Raw genomic sequence first — 21,993 nt, 5'->3', positions numbered from 1 at the left:
TAGATTGCAGGTTTAGCATTTGGAAGTTGGTTGTACAAAAAAAGTTTCATTTTTGCTCTTTGGCTGCCCTGTCAAGGGTTTTGGCCTCCAAAATGCATCAACTTGTCTAAATCCAGGTTTGGGCTCCCATGGGTGGACTTAGACAAGTTGTTTTGCACATGTACAGTGTAAATATTCAATATTTTGGCCAGGGTTGTGCAAAGGAAGTGCTCTTGAGCATATGCTAGGCAAGTTGGAGATGGATTTGGCTAGCAATGTGAATAAGACCAAACTTGTTTGTGCTCAAAAACCAATTTGAGTGAAGCAAACTTGAGGCAGAGGTCTGCACTAGTTTTCTTGGACTTGTAGATGTATTTGGAGCTCCAAACAGTGTTTGTTTTACCTTGAAATTGAGTCAAGTTGTGGCTGGCAACAAGTACCCAGTTTTGGGGAATTTAATGTCTTTTGAATCATAAATGGCTTTATGAACATGTCCATGTTTGAAGACCTCGTGACAAGTGTTAACAAAGTGTTTGGAGATTGTTACATGCTTTGGTGAAGATTATTCATGAAGTTCTAACCTTCAAAGTGCAGGAAAAACAGTGAATTAGCAGTGATAGTGCATATGACAATCATCTTATTGTTTGTATGGCAAATGTTTGCTATAATGTCATGCAAGGCAGAGTTGGAGAAGTGTTCCAAATGATGTGGCAGAGGTTCTACAAGAGTTTGGAGCCTTGGTTTGTGGTGTAGGAGTGACTTCCCTTGTTTCATGAGCAAAACCCTCTCAAAACCCTACTTTCTTGCCTATAATTGTGGACAGTTATTATAGCAACTTCTTAGGAGCTAAAACCATGAAAATCCTTGAGTTTATACCTTGTTGACACCTTCCAAGTCAGGTTCCAAGGTTGTTATGGCCATCGTTGCACCATATAAGCAAATTTCACTCAAATTAGGCCTCCACGGGCTAGTAGCCTTTTTAGCCCTGTTTTACTAAAAAGTGAACCCAGTTGCCTCATTGATGTTAAAACCTTCCAACTCTTGAAGGACAGTTGAAATACACCTAATGGGCCTAATTAAATCAATAATGACAGTCAAGACACCATTTTTGGGGTGTGGACCTATGGTGGAGGATTAGGGCAACATTGAGGAAACAAGCTAGCACAAAGTTGTATAACACACAATGGGGTGGTTGTTTGAAAAGAGGTGTGGGTGTTGAAGTTTGTTATTGCAAACATTAATTGAAAACAAAGAAAAAGCATATCCTTTGGGTCCACTTGATAGATTAAACCAATTTAGACCTATTGAGCAACTTCTCACTCAATCTCCCTATCAGTTGGTAGGGTAAGCTGGGAGCTTATAGGGAGATCCGGAAAACCCTTGAATTCTAATGTAAGTGAACTTCGGGTATTGGATATACCAATATCCGAATCTACTTATGAAGTCCATAGACTCTTGAGAGAGTCTCTGATGTAGTCTGCCTTGCAGCGTCTGTGTGATGTGCATGAGAAATGTATCATTCACCCTCTTGAAATGGAACTTCTCTTCCATGTGAAGCTGGGGATAACAGTCATAGACGGGGAGCTGACTTTCTTTGTTTCCCACTTCCCCTCTGCAAGTGAGGCCTCTGTATATGTAGGTTCTAGCCAGGGAATAGAACAAGTACGAACTCATGAAAAAGGTCCTGTTTGCTTCCAGATTCTTCAACTGGCTGTCCAAATTACCACTTATCATTCCAACCCAGTCTATCATCTTAACTCCATTCATTATTTCATTTATAAAATGATACATCCAAGGCTCAAATGGAGCGCCTTGAGGATTCCCCATTATCCTGTTTAGCGGGATAATCATATCTCCAATATCTTCTTTGAAGTACGCCCTCACCAAGCTCTTCCTATGTAGTTTGGAGGCACCTTTCCTTGGCTTGTCCAGCCAGGAATGATTGACGATGGCATCATACTCCTCCAAATGATCCTCTGATACATGTGATCAGCTTCATCCTTGGTTACGTACACAGCATTATGATATTCTGGAATTCTGAAGGCTTCCTTGATGGCCTCATCGCTGATGTTTGCCAACACTCTTCCATCTAGTGTGACAATATCCCTACTAGCAGGGTTGTAGTGCCTAGCACACTCAGCTACCAACTCAGTGCACTGCATGGTAGGGAGAAAACCGGCAGCATGCACGATGCCACTATTCATCATCTTTCGCGCGGTCGTGGCAGGTACAAGGTTATCCAAACCAAACATCCGCTTCTTGAACTCCTTCAGATTGATATGCCCGAGGTTAGTGTCGCTAACATTCTTCCATTTTGAGGTCATCCTCGACTCAGGAGGAGCATCCTTGTCTACTTGAAACTTCATCGTGCCTAAAATCTACAAATAAACATGAAGCTTAATTTAGAAATCAGTTCTTGGATTAAAGAAAATTGAGGCTGCAAATGGCTAAGTGCTTGGAGATTTTATTTTTTTTCTTTTACTTCACTTTCATACTTTGCCACAAAAATGGATTTTTCACATGTAAACACTTCAACCTAAGGACATTTATGATTGCAATCCAAAAAAGGCCAAGTTCTATAACTTCAAAACCTCCTTCCATTTAGTCAACAAAATGACTTTTCTCACTATAGATTTGAATAAGTCCACAAAATTACTTCCAACGAATCTGGAAAACTCAGAAAAGTGCAATAAATCTGCATTTTAAATCCAACTTCACCTTCAAATGAATGAGAATGAGGCTGGAAGATAGAAGGAATATTAAGAAAACTTAGAAAAATTAACAACTCTACCTTCTACCAGCTAGTTCCACTCCAAAAATCTGCCGATTCTTTGACAAGAATGAAGCTAATAAATCAGAATTCCTTAAGAAACTCCCCCAAACTGCAAGAGATATCCTTGCAACACCAAGATTTTCCTCCAAATGACCTTCAATCTGCAAAATATTTCTCAATGTTTTCCTTAGCTTGCTCAGAAAGTTCGAACTTCTTGGTGTGAGAATGAAGAAACAAAGAATGTATTTGTAATGAAGTTGGTTTCACAATTAGAAACATGTAAATACCATCCAACTCATGTTTCTAAATTCAATTCCAACCTTGGGAAAGTTTCTAATTCAATTTCGAGTTGTGTTGTCGTCTCTTTGAGTTCAAAAAATCTTATTTCACAACTTTCTAATTTGTTTTCCCTCTTCATATTCGAACTAGGCCTATAGATTGGCATCTTCCAAAAGGTTTCTAATTTGGAACTTAGTCTAAAGATCGCCTCAATCTGCAAATATCTTCTTTCTAATTTTGATTCATAGTTCAAACTCGAGTTTCCATTTTGATTTCCCAGCTCATTAATCTTCGAATATCACCTTTTCAACTTTCTAAATTAGTTAGCAGTTCGAATTCTAGGAAGATTTGATGACATCACTAGCATTGAACTTGTTGTTGACTTTGTTTGACTTCCAAGAGTAGGGTGGAGTTTTGAGACTTCAACTTGATGCTTGGGCGGAGTTTTCATCTTCCAAATTGATGCTTGGGCGGAGTTTAGAGGTGCCTCTACCATCATGTTTAGAGTTTTTGTTTGCCTTAAACTTCTTTCATCCCATCAATAGGGCGGACTTTTGAAGGCTTCCCATTTTATGGCGGACTTTCTCATGCTCACTCTGTTAGGCTCTCACCAAGGCGTACTTTTGAAGCATCCCCAAGGCAAAGTTTTAGATGACCTCTTCAAGGCAGACTTTGAAGACACCTCTTCAAGGTGGACTTTGGAAGGTTGGCCACTTCAAGGAGAGCGGAGTTTTGTACTCACTGGCGGAGTTTTGTGCTCACTCTGTTAGGCTCTCACCAAGGCAAACTTTTGAAGCATCCCCAAGGCGGAGTTTTAGATGACCTCTTCAAGGCGGACTTTGAAGACACCTCTTCAAGGCGAACTTTGGAAGGTTGGCCACTTCAAGGAGGGCGGAATTTTGGGCATCTCTCTTCAAGGCGGACTTTCATAAGACATCAAGGAGAGCAGAGTTTGAAGGCATGACTACCAAGGTGGAGTTTGGAGACACCTCAACCAAGGCGGAGTTTTAGTCTACCTCCTCAAGCATGGCGAACTTTGGTGTTCCATCCAACATGGCGGACTTTGGAGACCACTCTACAACTCCATGGAGGGCGGACTTTGAGGGCATCTCAACCAAGGCGGAGTTTGGAGGCATCTCTCCATGGCAGACTTTCTTCACTTCACCATGGGCGGACTTTGGGCATCTCTCCATAGGGCGGAGTTTTAGTCTATCACCAAGGATGGCGGACTTTGGAAGGCATGACCACCAACATGGCAGACTTTGGGTAGACATCTCCAAGGGCGGACTTTGGAAGGTTGGCCACTTCAAGGAGGGCAGAGTTTTGTGCTCCCTCTTCAAGGCGGAATTTCATGAGACATCAAGGAGGGCGGAGTTTGAAGGCATGACTACCAAGGTGAAGTTTGGAGACACCTCAACCAAGGCAGAGTTTTAGTCTACCTCTTCAAGCATGGCGGACTATGGTGTTCCCTCCAACATCGCGGACTTTTCTTCTATCTCCCTCATAGCTTGGGCAGAGTTTTCATCACCTGCCATAACACTCAACATCATCCATTAGCCAGACTTAGAAAAATATTTGGAAAATTTCAAAATTTTAACCAGATTAACTTGAAATTTGAAATCCATACTCAAGCAAACCATCTGAAGCATCAAGACCCCTAAAATGTAGGAACCTAGCTTTTTAGGTCAAAACTTGGAAATTCTTGATCGCGATCGAAGCAGGTCAGTGGTATCAGTGCAAACCCTAGGTCCCTACTCTGAAAAAGAAAAAAGCAAGCATCCCTAAAAAATAGGGAAAACTTTCTAAAAATAGCCATACCAGGGATTGGGCTAAAAATGCCAAAACGAAACTTCCTAAAAAATAGGAAAAAGCAAAAAAGCAAACTTTAAAAAAAAAGAAAGTTATTCAAGTCCAAATCAATTGCGATCTTCGTCCTTTGGCCTTTCTAGCCACTTTGACGGTATCCGGACTCTGTTATCACTTGGCTTGCAAAAACTAACTTTCAATCTCTAGGACTCGAGTCGTTCAAAACTGAGCAAGGCTTGGCAAAACTGAAGCGAAAGGCCACGGGCACTAACAAAAACCCTAGAAAGCAGGAAAAGAGAGGGTCCCCATTTGCAATGGGGCGATGTGTGAAAAAGGTCACAACACTTTGGTATTAAGTTATGTGCTTTTGTCATTAAGTTAAAAAAGTAAAACTTTAATGTTATACTAACTCAATCCCCCCCTCTTAATATAACCGTGTTCTCAACACTTTTAACATTTGATTTTTATTCATAAATCTGCTCTTTTTCTGCTCTAGATATGCTCTTAACGTGGGAAAGATATTCAATAAATTCTTGTCAAATAAGTCTGCAGCAAACCTTTATTTATACACCCTCAAATGCCTCTATTGGCCCTCTTAGGTAAATATATATTTTTGTTGAACACATTCAGAAAAAGGAGAGTCCTGCCACTAGACTGTATCTGAACAGTGCCTCTGCCAACAACAGTATACTCCTCACCTCCGCCAAATACAACGGAATCACTGAAAGGTGAGAAGTCTGTAAACCAGTCACGCCGATGAGAAAAGTGACGTGATGCACCAGAATCGATGTACCAAGCAGAAGACCTGGCATGATCTGAAGACCTCTTAGCCATAAAAGCATAAAAGGCGGACTCCTTCTGCTCGGAATGTTCCGCAACATGCGCCTTCTGGTGTGACCCTCCCTGCTTCTTTTGTTCAGAAGCGAGCCTCTGATGACAATCTTTCTTCATATGGCCGTACTTGTGACAGTAATTGCACTGCACATTTTTCTTCTTAGCTCCATCCTGAGAAGAGCCTTTCTGCTGAGAAGACTGAGAGGACTGAAATTTGCCTTTATCCTTCTGAAAGGATTGAGCTGTGAAGGCATTTTCCGAGGAGGCTGATGTAGTACTACTACCAAATTGCTGTTTCCAGCGATCCTGCTGTAGAAGTTTGGTGCACAGTTCTGAAAACTTCAGATCAACATTAGTGGAAGTAATATTGAGAGTTTCAATGAAGTGTTCATACGATTTCGGAAGACTTTTTAAAGTGATTACAACCATGTCTTCTTCCTCCATAGTCCGACCAATAGCTTCGAGTTGATCGCGAATGTCCTTAATCCTCGTGAGGTGCTCTTGTAAGGACATACGTTCGTCCATCATAATGGAGAACAACTGATTCTTCAAAAAGAATGCTCGGCTCTTGTCGGATGTCTCATGCAATTCCTTCAGATGCTTCCAGATGTCAGAAGCTGTCTTGCCGGAAGGAATCTACGGTAACTGATCATCAGTTACTGAGAGTTTGAGAAGCATGACTGCCTCCCGATTGCGTTCATCAAACTTATCTTGATCTGCACCAGGTGTACCAGGACTGAGTTCTTTGCCCAAAACAAGCTGGTCAAGACGCCTATATTCAAAAATGGTCAACATACGCTGTTTCCAGATGTTGTAGTAGTGACCATTAAAGCGTTGACTGCCTTCTAACATCAAATTGGTGAGAGAAGCCATTTGCACGTTTCCCAAGAAAAATTCTTGGCTGACCCAGAAAAATCCAACAACAACCCAGAAAAATGTGCAAAAAACCCAGAAGGATTCTCCTGTCAAAATCTGGATTCGCGGGCTCGAAAATCGAGGCACGAAAATCGAGGCACCCAGAAGAAATGGACAACAACCCAGATGAGAGTTTGAAAAACCCACCACGATTCTGCAAGAAAAACTTAACTGCGATGAAAACTGAAGGTAAGAACTTCAATCGAAGTTTGCAGACGGCGATGCCATTGTTTGCAGACAGAAGGTATAATGCAAAAAGGACGAGTTGCAGGTCACCGAGCCGAGCAGTCACCGAGCCGAGCAGAAAAAAAAACGAGTTTGTTTCCCTGCAACCAGTCACGACGCGACCAGATCGCGCGAACAGACGCGGGTGACGTTGCAGGCGGAGGTCGCGGGTGACGTTGCAGGCGGAGGGCACGGCGCCGAGGGCAGAAACGCGCCCCGTTTTTGCACAGAGCCTGCGAACACCACCAGAAACAGTGCGGACGCCGGAAAAAAACGACGAAAAAAATCGACGATTCCGCCCCAGCCAAGAAAAACAGTGAGAAATTTTTCAAAAAAATAATTTCGAAAATTTCCACTAATTGGAAATTAGGATTAAAAAATTTTCGAAAAAATTCCTGTGGCTCTGATACCATAAGACAATGCGAAAACACGCAATGGATTTCAAAGAATTGATTGATTAAACAGAATGAGCAAAACGCTCATAAATAATACAAGTTATTTACAAGAATAGCAAGTTTCTAAAAAGAAACTGCTGAGAAGATCGAAGACGATCTTTCTAAAATAGAATGTACACTGAATGAGCATTAATACTAAAATTAACATATTTTAATATTCTATTACACACAATTCTAAACATAGAAGAGTGTCTTCATCCTTATGCTCCAATATTCATAGTTCTCTCCAGTGAACAGTGGAAGTTGCAAGGGTATGCTGCTGCTGTTTACCATTGAAATTTCTTTAAAAAAAGTACTGCTATCTGCACAAAGGAAAAATCTGCAAGCTGGCTCTGATACCTGTTTCTCCTTGAGATCTGAGCTGATTAACAATATCTTGAGTCCTGGTAATGTATTCTTGAATAGACTCAGCTTCTTTCATCCTGAGATTCTCAAAATCCCTTCAAAAGGTTTGAAGCCTTACCAATCTTACTTTGCCAGATCCTTGGTATGCAGTTTGTAAAGCCCCCCATGCCTCTTTTGACCTTGTCATGCCTGCAATACGGGGAAAAATTGAAATATCCAATGCGGATTGGATGTTGAAGAGAGCTCGATTGTCCTTCTTCCAGTCATCTCTCAACTGATTGCGCTGATTTGGATTCAATGCATTATAAGCATTCTGATCTGCAAGTTCAGTGTATCCATTTGACCAGTCGAAGATTTTGAGGAGAAAGAGCTTTTACACTACACTGAAGAGATTAAATCATAAATAGACAATTGAATAACAGATTCAAATAAAGAAATACTGGTCTGGACTGTGCACACAATAGAGATCCAACAAAATTCTGTATCACTTATCTATATTAAAATTGTTTACAAACAACTGTGGCAGTATCGAGAATATATAGAGACTGCCGATCAGACTAAAAATAGCAGAAGACATTATTACCACACAGTTCTAAACATAGAAGACTGTCTTCATGCATTCGAATTACAGTTTCAAGACAGTGGCGATGTTGAGCCATTACTGTCTCATTTTCTGGCATTAAAGAAAAATTGCGTATAACATTTGAAGCAGCAACAGCACATTGCTGCCTCTCTGCATGACCCTCCTCATCGAGGTTGAACAATCCCTCTTCATCATACCACCAATCTGAAACCCTGCTTTCATTACCATCTCCTATATTCTCTGAAGTCACAGCATCAGGTTCTAGCCTGACTCGAGATAGTGGATCATTTGGACTTATTGTTTCATATTCAAATCCAAATCTTGTTGATTGAAATCCTGCAATAGGTTAGGAAACCATTGGAATGCATATAAACCATTAATAAATCGTCTAAAAAAGATAATTAAATATAAATTCTCTATACCTATGGTTGGGAACATTAACTTAACCATAGTTATGTTTAATTCCTTATCTGAGCTCAGCCATAAGAGAGTGGGAGTCGGGAGGAAAAATAAGGTGTCCAAGAGATCCTCTACCTTAGGCCCAAGAGTGGAGTGAAAGCTAGAGCCCCCTTAGCCTCATGAGACCATCGGTCAACTACCATGAGGTGGTCTACCTAGTGAGGTATCCTATCACCGTTCTCCTTCAGCACTTCCATCCTTATCCTTCTTCTTGTGATTGGAATTCCCCTTTGATTCTATTTCTCCCAAATTAACCATGTCTTGTGGGGTTAGGCAAAGAATGTAACCCCTTGACTCTTCCATGTAAGGGCCCTCAAAGTCCTAGATGCCACTTTGGTCATTCTAGAACGGCCTACTTACGAGCCCCTCGTTACCCCTTCATTACATTCCATACCCTTCCTCCACAAGAATATATTTCTAATATGCAGACATACTTAGTTATCCTCTAAAGATGTATATCATATATTTACAATGAATGTTGTATGTCATAAATAGATTAAATGTATTTTATCATGTCAAACTAACATAGATATAAGTACCTAAGATGACTGATTCAGAATATGACATTACTAACACAAGCCATTGTTACTATAACCAATATCTTGTTAGTGGCTTCTGCTTGCCCGTTCGCCCTGGGATAGTATAGGCTCGACAAGGAGTGAAAGATCTTGAACTCCGTCGTGAGCAATTGAACAACATGGTTCACAAAATGCCCACCTCGACCACTTGTCAATTGAATGGGGATGCCATACCTGGTAATAATTTGCTCATAAATGAACCTCGCCGTGCTCAAGGCTGACTTATCTGGCAGTGCCCGAGCCTCAGCCCAGTTTGTCAAATATTCTGTTGCCACCACAATATATCGACACCTTTGTGCACGGTTGGCCTTCAATGGTCCGATGAAATCCAAACCCCATTGCTCAAACAATTCCTGGGCATGGGAGGGATTCAGGGGCATAAAGTCCCTTTTGAGTGGTTTTCCTGCCCTTTGGCAAGTATCACATCCCATGACCCATTCGTGAGCATCATTGTACAACGTGGGCCACCATAATCCTGCAAGCAACACTTTCCGAGTAGTGGTTTTTGGACCCATGTGCTCGCATGCGGGTCCTTCGTGTGCTTCCCTTAGCACTCCTGGAATCTCCTCTTCCATGACACATCTCCTCAGTATTTGATCAGGTCCCATCTTGTAAAGCAATCCATTAATCAATTGAAATGTCCTACTCCTCAGGACCAACTTCCATCTTTCTCTTGGTAGCATGTTTGCAGGAAACTGTGAGGTTGATAAGTATTCCTCGATGCTGGCATACCATGATGGTAGTGCAGCTATTTGGAACAAATGGGCATCGGGCAAATCATCATTCACTCCGTCTGGTGGCTCTCCGGATTTGATCCATGATAGTTGATCGACAGTGACATGGCTCTTGCCCGAATGTACAATAATTGTGAAGGTGACCTCCTGAAGTAGGAGTAGCAACCTACTGATCCTCCCCTGAATAATGGGTTTGTTCACTAGGTACATCAGTACCTGATGATCAACATAAAGTGTAAATCGGGTCGCCAGCATATAGTGCCGGAATTTTCTGCACGGCATAGACCATACCGAGGGCTTCCCTTTCCATGGTGCTATAATTCTTTTCTGCCTTCGCTAGTAACCGACTGGCAAAATAGATGGGGTGGTCGAGCCCATGTCCTCCCTCCTGTGCTAATGTGGCACCAATCGCATAATTAGAGGCTTCCACATGTACGTGGAATTCTCTATCCCAATTCAGATAGGCAAGAATAGGTGCATCTACCAGCCTCGTCTTGAGTTCCTCGAACGCCTCCCCCTGTGCAGTTTCCCATACATACGGCTCCCCTTTTCATGTCAGCTTGTCCAAGGGAAATGAGATCTGAGCGAAGTTCTTGATGAACTTCCGGTAATACCCTATGTGCCCCAGAAAGGACTTCACTCTTGTCATATCGGTGGGGGGCTCCATCTCCACAATAACTCTCACCTTGTCTGGATCTGTTTTCAACCCGGCCTTGCACACAATATGACCGAGTAATTTTACCTGAGGCACCATAAACCTGCGTTTCTTTGGGTTCAAGGCTAGTCGAGCCCTCCGACATCATTCCATACATTCCCTTAATGCCACCAAGCAAGTGTCTTGTCCACTATAGATGGACCAGTCATCCAAAAAGGCCTTGAAATTCTCTACAAAGATTTCCTCAAAAATATGGAGGACTATCCTCTGGAACGTGGTAGGAGCATTGCACAACCCGAACGACATTCGGTTGTAAACATATATACGCCATCTTCTACCACAAATGTGGTCATCAGTTTATCCTCCTCATTGATAGAGATTTGGTTGTATCCCTAGAAGCTATCCAGAAATGAGTACATTTCATGTTCGGCCACACCCTCGAGGATGCTGTTTGTAAAGGGTATTGGGAACGCGTCCTTGATGGTGACAGTATTGAGACACCGGAAATCCACACAAATGCTGATTTGGTTGGCCTCCTTCAGTGATATCACGATAGGTGAGACCCACTCACTTGTCTCCACTCAGAATATGATGCTTGCTTCCAGCATCTGCTCAATCTCATCATTCACTCGGGCAGCATAATTCTTATTCATGCGTTAGGGTCTCTTCTGTGCCAGTTGGGCTCTTGGTACCAATGTAATCGGGTGGACATAGTTCTGGAGGAACTCCCTTCAGGTCTTTATAAGTCCATGCGAACACATCCTTGTACTCCATGAAAATCTTGAAGGTTGCTGCCTTCAGCACAGGGTCCTAGTCATCAGCAAGTAGAATATTTTTTGGGGTTGCCTCGTCCCCCAGATTCGTCTTCTTCAGGTTGGGGTCCTCATACCGTATGGGTTTGTCTTTAGCAAATTGATACGTCAGAGTGTCATTGACTTGAGCGACCCCTTCCTTATATTCTCTATATTCAGGTGGGAACATGTCCTGCTCTAGTTCTTCTTTCTGCAACATGTGACATGTAGGGTGGAAGACTTCATAATCCTCCATCTGCCAGTGGAAAAGCCTGTTCAGCGAGCCCACCTCATCTTTGGAACAACCCTCCAACTCTAAAACACCTTCATCATTGGGCTCCATCTTCTGTCTGCCCTCATTGATTCCAGAAGGTTCTTCCGATTCTGATCCCGAGGAGGATGCCAACTCCTCACCACTTGCATCCTCAGGTCGATCTCAAATTTCCGACCTCCACTCTCCATGGATAGTGTATTATGCTTTCAGTTGTGGTTTACCCTTGCAGCGATGAGCCATCCTCTCTCGAGGATTGCATCATAACCTTTCTTTTTAAGAGGGATTACTACGAAATCCAAGTTAGATGAATTACCCACCATGGTTTTTCCCTTTCTGGGCTTTCCACATACAAATCATGGTTTTATTTGGTATGGTTGCATTGTGTTGATTAGCTTCTTTATTGGGAAGTTTCATTGCTTACCGGTATCTATTTCTACTATTATGGTACTTAATGTTTATGTGATTTGGTTAAAGGTTATTAAGTAGATTAATTGATATAATCTATTAACAGATGATTCACCCCCCTCTCAGTTGTTCACCGATTATCCTAATAATTGGTATCAGAGCTTTGATCCTCTTTTGTAGAATCTTAACCACTTGAGGTAGATCCTATGGCAGCTAACACTTCAAATCCACTGGCAACTATTTTCAGAAGAGAAATCCCTAAGCTTGATGGAAAAAATTATGGGATATGGAAAATTCGAATGGAGACTCATCTTAGATGTCTTGGCAAGGATATTTGGGAGATCACCGAAAAAGGATACACACCTTATGATCCAACATCTGGCAATCCTGCTCCTGCAGACCTAAACAAGAATATTGAAAATGATTACAGAGCTAGAGAAGCCCTCTTGTGTGCACTTATTGATCAACAAATCATTAGATTGACTGATAAATCATCAACAAAGGTTATATGGGATAAATTGGAAACTCTGAATGAAGGTGATCCTACTATCAAAATTGCTAAATTTGATGGTTACTGGGTAAGATATAAAAACTTGAAAATGGAAGATAATGAAATAATTTTTGTGTTTATGGAAAGAGTAAATGAGGATGTTATGGAGGATCTCTGACTGAAGATAAAATAGTTTCCAAAGTCTTGAGAGCCCTCCCATCGGCTTACAAGATGAAGGCAAGTGCAATTAATAAGTTGAGAACAATGGCAAACACTTCAGTTAAAAGAGACATTCTGATTGGGAAATTATCTTCTTTTGAAGTTGAAGAATTTGGATCTTCTAGAGCTGCAAAGTCTGAACCTGCTTTTCATGCATCATCATCTACCGACAAAAATGATTGGAAAGCCTTATATGCAAAAGAATTGAAATATATGAGGAAAGAAGATGAAGAATTTGAGCAACTTGAAGCCTTATTTGCTAGAAGAGTACCTAAAGGACTGATAGGAAGTAAGTATGAAGGAAAAGCACCTTTTAAATGTTTTGCATATAATAAGATTGGTCATTTTTCAGTTGGATGTCCTGAAAGGAATGCAAGATTTGAAGAAAGAGTTGAGAAATCATTTAAGCCTAACTAGAATAGATATAGATTCAATAAAAGTAAACAATGCTACATAGCGAATGAGGAAGGAGCAAGTGATGACTTTGGGGATGAACCGACAAAAGACTCTACTAATGGACCCGGCAAATGAAAAGGAATGGGTTTTCTACGCTTTAAAGGAAGATGAACCAGAACCGGCTATCATGAATGAAGTAAAGGCCCTGGCAACAAAAGTTGAAGATAAGGATGAATGGGTAATTGATAGTGGATGCTCACATCATATGATTGGAGATAATAGAAAATTTCTATCCTTGCAAGAATACAATGGCGGTCAAGTCATATTTGGAGATGACAAAGCATGTATGATGAAAGGTAGAGGTATTATTTATTTGGATGGCAAGCATAATACTAATAATTTCTATTATGTAGAAGGTTTAAAGTATAATCTTTTGAGTGTTGGTCAATTGGTGGACAAGGTTTTCCAACTTTAGTTTAAAGATAGAAAATGCAAAATCATTAACAAGACTGGTTTGGAGATTGCAATCGTATTCAGAACGGAGGTAATATCTTTCACTTGAACACTGGTAATAAGGCATGTTTGATTGCTCATATTGATGAGAGTTGGTTATGGCATTAGAGGTTGTGTCATGTTAATTTTGATTGTATTGTTAAGATTAGTTCAACTAAGGCAGTTAGAGATATACCTAAGATTATGAAGCCTCATAATCCGATATGTAAGGAATGTCAATTGGGGAAGCAAGTTAGAAGTTCTTTTAAGAGCATACATGATAAATCTAATGATGTGCTTGATTTTATTCACACTGACTTATGTGGTCCAGCAAGGACTAGAAGCTTTCAAGGTGATAGGTATTTCATGTTGATTATTGATGACTATTCTAGAATGATGTGGGTGACTTTTCTAAGGGAGAACTCTGAAGTCTTTGAGAAATTCAAGATCTTTAAAGCAAAGGTTGAAACATAAAATGGATTAAAAATCGAATGTCTAATATCAGATCAAGGTGGTGAGTTCACTTCTCATGAATTTAATAATTATTGTGAGACAAATAGAATTAGGAGACAGTTATCTACACCTCGGACTCCTCAGCAGAATGGAGTAGTGGAAAGAAAGAACATAACCATTTTGGATGCAGCAAGATCTATGATGATGGAAGCCAAATTGCCTCACATCTACTAGAGAGAAGCAGTGAGTACAACAATCTACACATTCAATAGAGTTCACATCAAAGGTGAAACCAATAAGACCCCTTATGAATTATAGTTTGGACATACACCTACTGTTAAATATTTCAAAAATTTTGGAAGTAAATGCTATATCAAAAGAGATGATTCAATTGGGAAGTTTGATCCAAGATGTGATGAAGGGATATTTTTTGGTTATTAAATTCAAAGCAAAGCATATAGATGTTATAACAAAAGATTGCAGAAAATTATGGAGAGCGCTAATGTGAAAGTGGATGAGCAATACAAAAATTAATCTATATCATATGATAGGGAACCAACAATGAAAATGATCATAACTGAACCAGCAATGCCTCAACCAGTATAGGAAACTGAGACAGTTACAGTGGCACAATCAAAAAATTCAACTATGACTAATGATCAGAGTAGTGAACCTGAAGTTCAGAAGACACCAAGGTATGTAAGATTAAATCATTCTGAAGATCAAATCATTGGAGATAGGAACAAGGGAGTTATGAAAAGAAGAATACTCGCAAATGAAGAGGTATGTCTTATTTCTCAAATTGAACTGACATCTGTTATTGAAGCTTGTAAGAATAAACATTGGTTAAAGGTTATGGAAGATGAATTAGATCAGATAGAAAAAAAATGAGACCTGGACTTTAGTTCCTTGACCTAAAAATAAGAATGTTATTGGAACTAAATGGGTTTTTAGGAATAAACTAAATGAGGATGGTCAAGTTGTAAGAAAAAAGGCTAGATTGGTTTGTAAAGGATATTCTCAAATGGAAGGAATTGATTATGGTAAGACATTTGCACCCATAGCTAGAATTAAAGTTGTTAGACAATTTCTTGCCTATGCAGCTTATAAGAACTATAAGGTTTATCAAATGGATGTTAAATGTGCATTTTTGAATGGTGAACTTAAGGGAGAAGTATATATTGAGCAACCTGATAGATTTTTACTAACAGATGATAAATATATGGTTTGCAGATTGAAGAAATCTTTATATGGATTGAAACAAGCTCCTAGAGCTTGGTATGCAAGGTTGGATAAATATCTTTTGAAGCTTGGTTTTAGTAAAGGCAGTGCTGATAATAATTTATATTATAAGATCATTGATGATGATATTCTAATTATTGAAGTATTTATTGATGATATTATTTTTGGAGGAGAAGATAAAGTGTGCATGGAATTTTCTAATAATATGAAGAATGAATTTGAAATATCCGTGATCGGTGAGATGAGATTTTTCTTAGGTTTGTAGATTACTCAAACAGACAAATGCATTTTTATCTGTCAAACTAAGTATCTAAGGAAATTGTTGAAGAAGTTTGGTATGGATAATTCCAAACTAGTAAGTACTCCTATGGTGACAAGTGAGGAATTATCTATCAAGGATACTTCTACACCGATAAATCCAACAAGGTATAGGTCTATGATTGGTGGTTTGTTATGTTTAACTCAGACTAGACCAAATATTATGAATGTAGTAAGTATTGCTTCAAGATATAAAAGTAATCCTAAAGAAAATCATGAATGTCCAGTAAAGAGGATATTTCGGTATTTTCAAGGAACAACAAATATGGCTTATGGTATTCTAGAAATGATGATTTCACTTTATGTGCATATACTGACTTAGATTGGGCAGGAGATACTGATGACAGGAAGAGCACTTATGGTGGAGCTTTCTTTCTTGGAAAGAAATTGGATTCATGGATCAACAAAAATAGTCATGCATTTCTTTATCTACTGTAGAAGCTGAGTAAGTTGTAGCAGCAACTAATTGCACTCAAGTCTTGTGGATGAAGCAAATGTTGAAGGATATCAAGGTAAATTGTAGTGAGCTTGTAGTTATCTACTGTGATAACTCTGCAGCTATTGACATGTCTAAGAATCCGGTATTTCACTCTAAGACTAAGCATATATCAATAAAGTATAACCTCTTGAAGGATAAGGTAGAAGGAAAGGAAGTCAAATTGGTTTATGTGAACACTAAAGAACAGATTGCAGATATATTCACTAAACCACTGTCTAAGGAATCATTTGAGTATTTGAGAGACGGGTTAGGGATTTTTGCCCCTTCGACAGAGACTTGATTGATGTAGTTTGTCATCAGTCCAGCATGCATTATTAGAGATATTATTCATTCTGGCACTGATGAGTGGTGCTACTACTCAGGGGGAGTAGTTAGCTTTGAGATTTAGAGGTTTATATTTTTACTTCGATATTTGTGTCAGATTTTTGGCATTGATGTCAAATGGGGAGAGATAGTAATGTGAAAAATAAATTCAGAACTTTACAGAGATATTATTCACAGGGGGAGAGTTATTCAGGAGATTGTTGGTTGTCTTCCACAGGGGGAGACTTGTTTGGAATTTCTTGGTACTTAGATGTTTTTCACATCTAGTTTTGCCATCAATGCCAAAGGGGGAGATTGTTGGCATTATGGATGAATTGATTATGTTTTGTATTGGTGTTTTGTCACTGATGTCAACACTAGTTGTTATGGTTGGTTATCGACAAACAGGTTTTGGTTTTCGATAGAACATATACTAGGATATAAATATTTATGTCGGACCCGAGTATTGATGTGTCTGGTACATCGCTTCACATAGACTTCCATATGTTGCTTCATGGTTTGAGACGTTTGATCAGTTTTGCCTGGATGGAGCAAATAGTTGTATGGTCAGGAGTCACCGAGGCTTGCATGCGATGGTTGAGCATGTTTTTTATTCTGTCAAACCAGAGTGTATCAGGTTCCAAGATTGTTGCTATGGACTTCTTTATGATGCTTGGGCAGTATGTATTTACTTTTATGTTCAGAGGGGTACAACATATGCATGATGGATCTTTGCTAAGATTATCCTGGAATCCTGGCATTGACATATATAGTACATTCATCCACTGGACCTATGATGAGTGGTTACATCACGGGGGTACTAATGTTGATATCAGAGTGGCGTAGCGGTTGGATGGTGCTACATATCTCGCATTGGTATGGGATCTGGATGTTGGCTTGCTGGGTACTTTGTTCCTCATGGATCACCGCATGTTATTGCATAACATTCATGTTAGACTAGAACAGCATGAGCATTTAGTATTTTATGTATGGCTTGTATGGGATGGTGGTGGTACATGGAGGCATTGCTTGTGGACAAGCAATCTCCGAGAACATAGGACTGTAATGTCCCCTTTCTAGGCGACAAGAGAAGAGTAGTGGGATGGTCTATTATTTCGATTCCGTAGGCCATCAAGACGCAGAGGGATTCCTTTCAGTGGATTGACAGAGGTAGTCTTGAGCTTTATATGCCATTTTGAGGTATTCCTAGATTTTAGGGGATGATTAGGATTGGTCTGGGAGGTGCCCGGAGACTAACTGGGATGATTGAGAGATTTTTGTTAGGTTCCTAATTTTTAGGAAGAACTTCCAGATCAGCAGCAGTTATCGAAAGGTTCTCATAGTGGTGATCAATCATCAAGACTCAAATTCAGGTTCATCAGGATTTTTGTCTGCACTTTATGAGCATCCCTAGATTTTAGGGATGTACGCCCAGTTGGCATAGAGGATTCAGGCTATATCCACTTTTAGGTGGTCATCAACAAAATACAATTTGAGGTTCAATTGAGTGTTTGGGGAAATAAAAGGAAATATTTTAATATTTCCAAAGTCATGACTTAATAATAAAATAAAAAGTATGATTATGTTTAATCATACATAATATAAATTTTTAATATTTATTGAATAAGTGGGTCGCGATCAAGTTATTGCCCATCCTTGGTCTATTGCTAACTTAATAATTACTTTATTTTAAATATAAGAGGAGTTTTCTTATTATTTTGGTGGGACCCTTACACCACAGCTTTGGAGTTAATCGGCAATATTATTCTAGTATTATTAAGATTTGCCGATTATTTTTTGAGGGACTTTAGAGTGGTGAATAAATTATTTGATGGGCCAATCGAAATTTATTTCAGAAATTGCCGTAAATATTCCATACAGACTATACAACCATCGAAATATTTGCTTCAAACTTCAGCGACTTGGAAAATATTTCCGTAAAAACTATAATGTTCGGCAGAAAGTCTGATCTTCAATGCCAGTTCGAGCAGGAGGTTTGGCGCTAATCTTGGATCTGGAAGTGGCAGCACAAATTTATGAAAATTGTGGACAAGGGAAAAGGAATTCAGTGTTTTTTTTTTTATTATCTCTTTTCTGAATATTGCCATCAGCATGGCTGAGTTGGGGGACGATATTCCCATGGCTGGCTACAAGAATTGGACGACAACCCAATCCCCTGTGTTTGGAAATTGTTTCAAATCTTTGGCTCTCAAGGATCATGACTGGGCACCATTGAGGTATCTATCGGGTGTTGCTAACCAATTCAGCCAACGCTGATCGTGAGGACCTCGATTCATAGGGACCTGTTGTGACGTATTCACACATCACCCCATTACAAATGGGGACCCCTACTTTTTGCTTGCTAGGGTTAGTTTAGTTTGCTTGATTGCCTGGTCTTGGCTATTAGTCTTTGCAGTGAAAGTTACCAGAGAGATCATTAGGATAGCAGGCTCTGCTTAAGTTGAAGTGGGTCAGTAAGTGGTCTAGGTCAGGGTCTTTGTGAAAGCCTTTTCTAGGTCAGGCTTTGCTCTTGTTGCTAGGTGAGAAAGTCAATGAAGCTTTGTGAGTGAATATCATCTTCGAGGGTTTGAGATTGGTCCAATTGATGAATGATGAGGTTCTAGGCACTGAGTTATGTAAAATTGACCTATTTTGGCCCTTTGAAATGCCTAACGACCAAGCCTAGACTTTGAAATTTGGAAAAGGGTTTAAAATTTGAACATTTTTGCAAATTTCGCCCCTGACCCTTCCAAAGGGTCCAGAGCGAAATCTTCCTTAGCTCCCTTTTGATTCCTATCCCAGACAAAACTTTCACTTTAAGGCATGGATTTGAGGGAAATAAGCTTGAGTTCACCTTTGGAGACGCCTTGGATAAGCTTGGATGTGGAAATTTGATGAAAAGGTCAAGATTTGAGCTAAGAGCCTAAAGGACAAAATTCGCTCCTGACCCTTCCAAAGGGTCCAGAGAGAAATCCTTAGAAAGACCTAATTTGTCATCAAAAGCATTGAATTGACATCACCTTGAAGGTAAACAGACTTGATTAAGATGAAGAAAGGATCTAAAAACCAAGTCGGAGAGCAAAGTTGAGGGGAAAATGAGAAAATTGAGCCTAAAACCTCAAATTCGCTCCTGACCCTTCCAAAGGGTCCAGAGCGAATTTCCTTGTATTTCTCTTCTTGGTCCTAATTTGCATAGAAAACTTGCCCTTATGGCATGATTAAGAAAGAATTGATATGTTCAACGAAGCAAAGTGATGAAAAGGTCAAGAAATTGAGCATAATTGCAAATTTCGCTCCTGACCCTTCCAAAGGGTCCAGAGCGAAATTTCCCAAAGGACCTAATTCTTCACCAAAGTCATTGAATGGTTGGGCAAATTTGCAAGATTATGGAAGGAAAAGGGTCAAAGATCAAGTTTAAGACAAAGCCAAGTGAAAAGGGAGGTGAATTTCGCTCTGAAGAGCAATTTCGCTCTTGACCCTTCCAAAGGGTCTAGAGCGAAATTCTTAGAAAACCTTTTTTCCTAACCACTTTGATAGCAAGTTAGCTTGAATATGATAAGACAAAGGGGAAATGAACAAGTCCTAGGCAACTTGAGTGAGAATTAAGCCTGAAAAGACAAAATTCGCTCCTGACCCTTCCAAAGGGTCCAGTGCGAAAGCCTTAACTAGACTCTCTATTTTGCCTAATACACTAGAAGGACCTCGTTTTGAGCTAAACAAGTGGCAGATTGACTTGATAATGGAAAGAGGAGATTGGATAAGTCAAACTTGAGGTGAGTTGAGAGGAAAAGAAGTGTGAAATGAGCCTAAGGAAGAATTTCGCTCCTGACCCTTCCAAAGGGTCCAGAGCGAAATTTCTTATAAACCTCTATTTGCTCCTTGTTCAAGCTAAGATCTTTGTTCTTAGAAAAGGGTGGAGAGAAGATTGATATATTCTTACCTTAAGAAGTGAATGAAAGTGAAGGAAATGATGGATTTAAGCCTAAAAGACACAATTCGCTCCTGACCCTTCCAAAGGGTCCAGAGCGAATTTTCATAGAATCCTCTTTGCTTCATTGTTTGAACTAATTTTGTGCCTTGAAGCCTTAGCTAGGATGTCATCATGCCTTGGAAGCAAGTGAGGGGTGAAAGGGTGAAGGATTTTGACCTAAAATGCAAATTTCGCTCAAATTTTGCTCCTGACCCTTCCAAAGGGTCCAGAGCGAAATTCCTAAAACACCTATTTTCTCCTTGTTTGAGGTCAAAATCTTAGTTCCTATGGCGTGGTTGAGGGAATTCCTAAAACCTCCTTTTTCTCCCAATTTTGTGTCAAGACTAACGTTGATGAGGGTTGATTGAATTTAAAGGTATCCCTAGGCATGCATTTGAGTGAGTTGTGATCACATAAGTTGAAGAATTTGTCCAAAAATGCAAATTTTGCTCTTGACCCTTCCAGAGGGTCCAAAGCGAAATTCCTTATAGGTCTTGTCCTTGGCCAAGGCCAAGAGCGAAATCCTTCTTTCAGGCCTTCTTGGGGGTCAAATAAATGATGTCTTCATGAGAGAGTGATTGAAAGCTGAAAATCAAGGCAAAATGAAGTGAGAGGAAGGAAGAATTCAACCTAAAGGAAGAAATTCGCTCTTGACCCTTCCAAAGGGTCCAAATCAAAATTCTTCAATGGACCTTGTACCTTGCCTTAGCACTTGGATGACCCCGTCCTAAGCAATTTTTGAGAGCAAATGACTTGTCTATACCTAGAAGGAGCACAATTATGAAGTTTAATGCCTTGAAGAATGAGTTATGAATAGAGAATTAAGTGATTACCAATTTCGCTCCTGACCCTTCCAAAGGGCCTTGAGCGAATTTCATTCTAATGCCTTCTTGTTGATGATTTAAGGTTAGAAATATCATGTTAGAATGAATATATCATGTATACTTAATCATCCTTTGTTTGTTTTGCAGATCAACAAGATCGGGCTAGAAGGAAGAGCAGACAAGGAGGACCTATTCAAGTTTCATCATCACTAAGGATGCCTTGGATGCATGAGAAGGTACTCAAGGTTCTTCTAAAGCATTGGAAGGCTTCAAGTGTTCGAGGAGTTGCAAGCCGTCCTCAAGGATCTCGTTTTACCACATGAAGAAACCACATGATGACAGAGAAGATGAATCTTACAGGCACTTCAAGGCGAAGTATGCTACCAGAGGAGGAGTGACTTGACCATGAGGAGGCTTCATCAAACAAATGAGAGTCAAGGAGGTACATCATTCATCAAGTACATCAAGGACAGAAGAAGATCAACCAAGGCACAAACGTCAAACAAGGTGGCATCCCAGTCACTATTCCTCCAGTCAAATAGGTCCACATCAACATGTCTAGATTCATTGTACCTGACTCACCAGTCATGGCGCAAACTTCGAGGCACCTACCCTTGTTTCCTATTGATTCTCAAATTTAAATGTAATTTTCTCATTGGCTAAGGAGGTTTTGTTGTAACAAACCCTAATTAGGGTT

Source organism: Cryptomeria japonica, chromosome 11, assembly GCF_030272615.1.
Source record: "Cryptomeria japonica chromosome 11, Sugi_1.0, whole genome shotgun sequence".
Lineage (NCBI taxonomy): Eukaryota > Viridiplantae > Streptophyta > Pinopsida > Cupressales > Cupressaceae > Cryptomeria > Cryptomeria japonica.
This window is presented reverse-complemented; position numbering follows the sequence as displayed.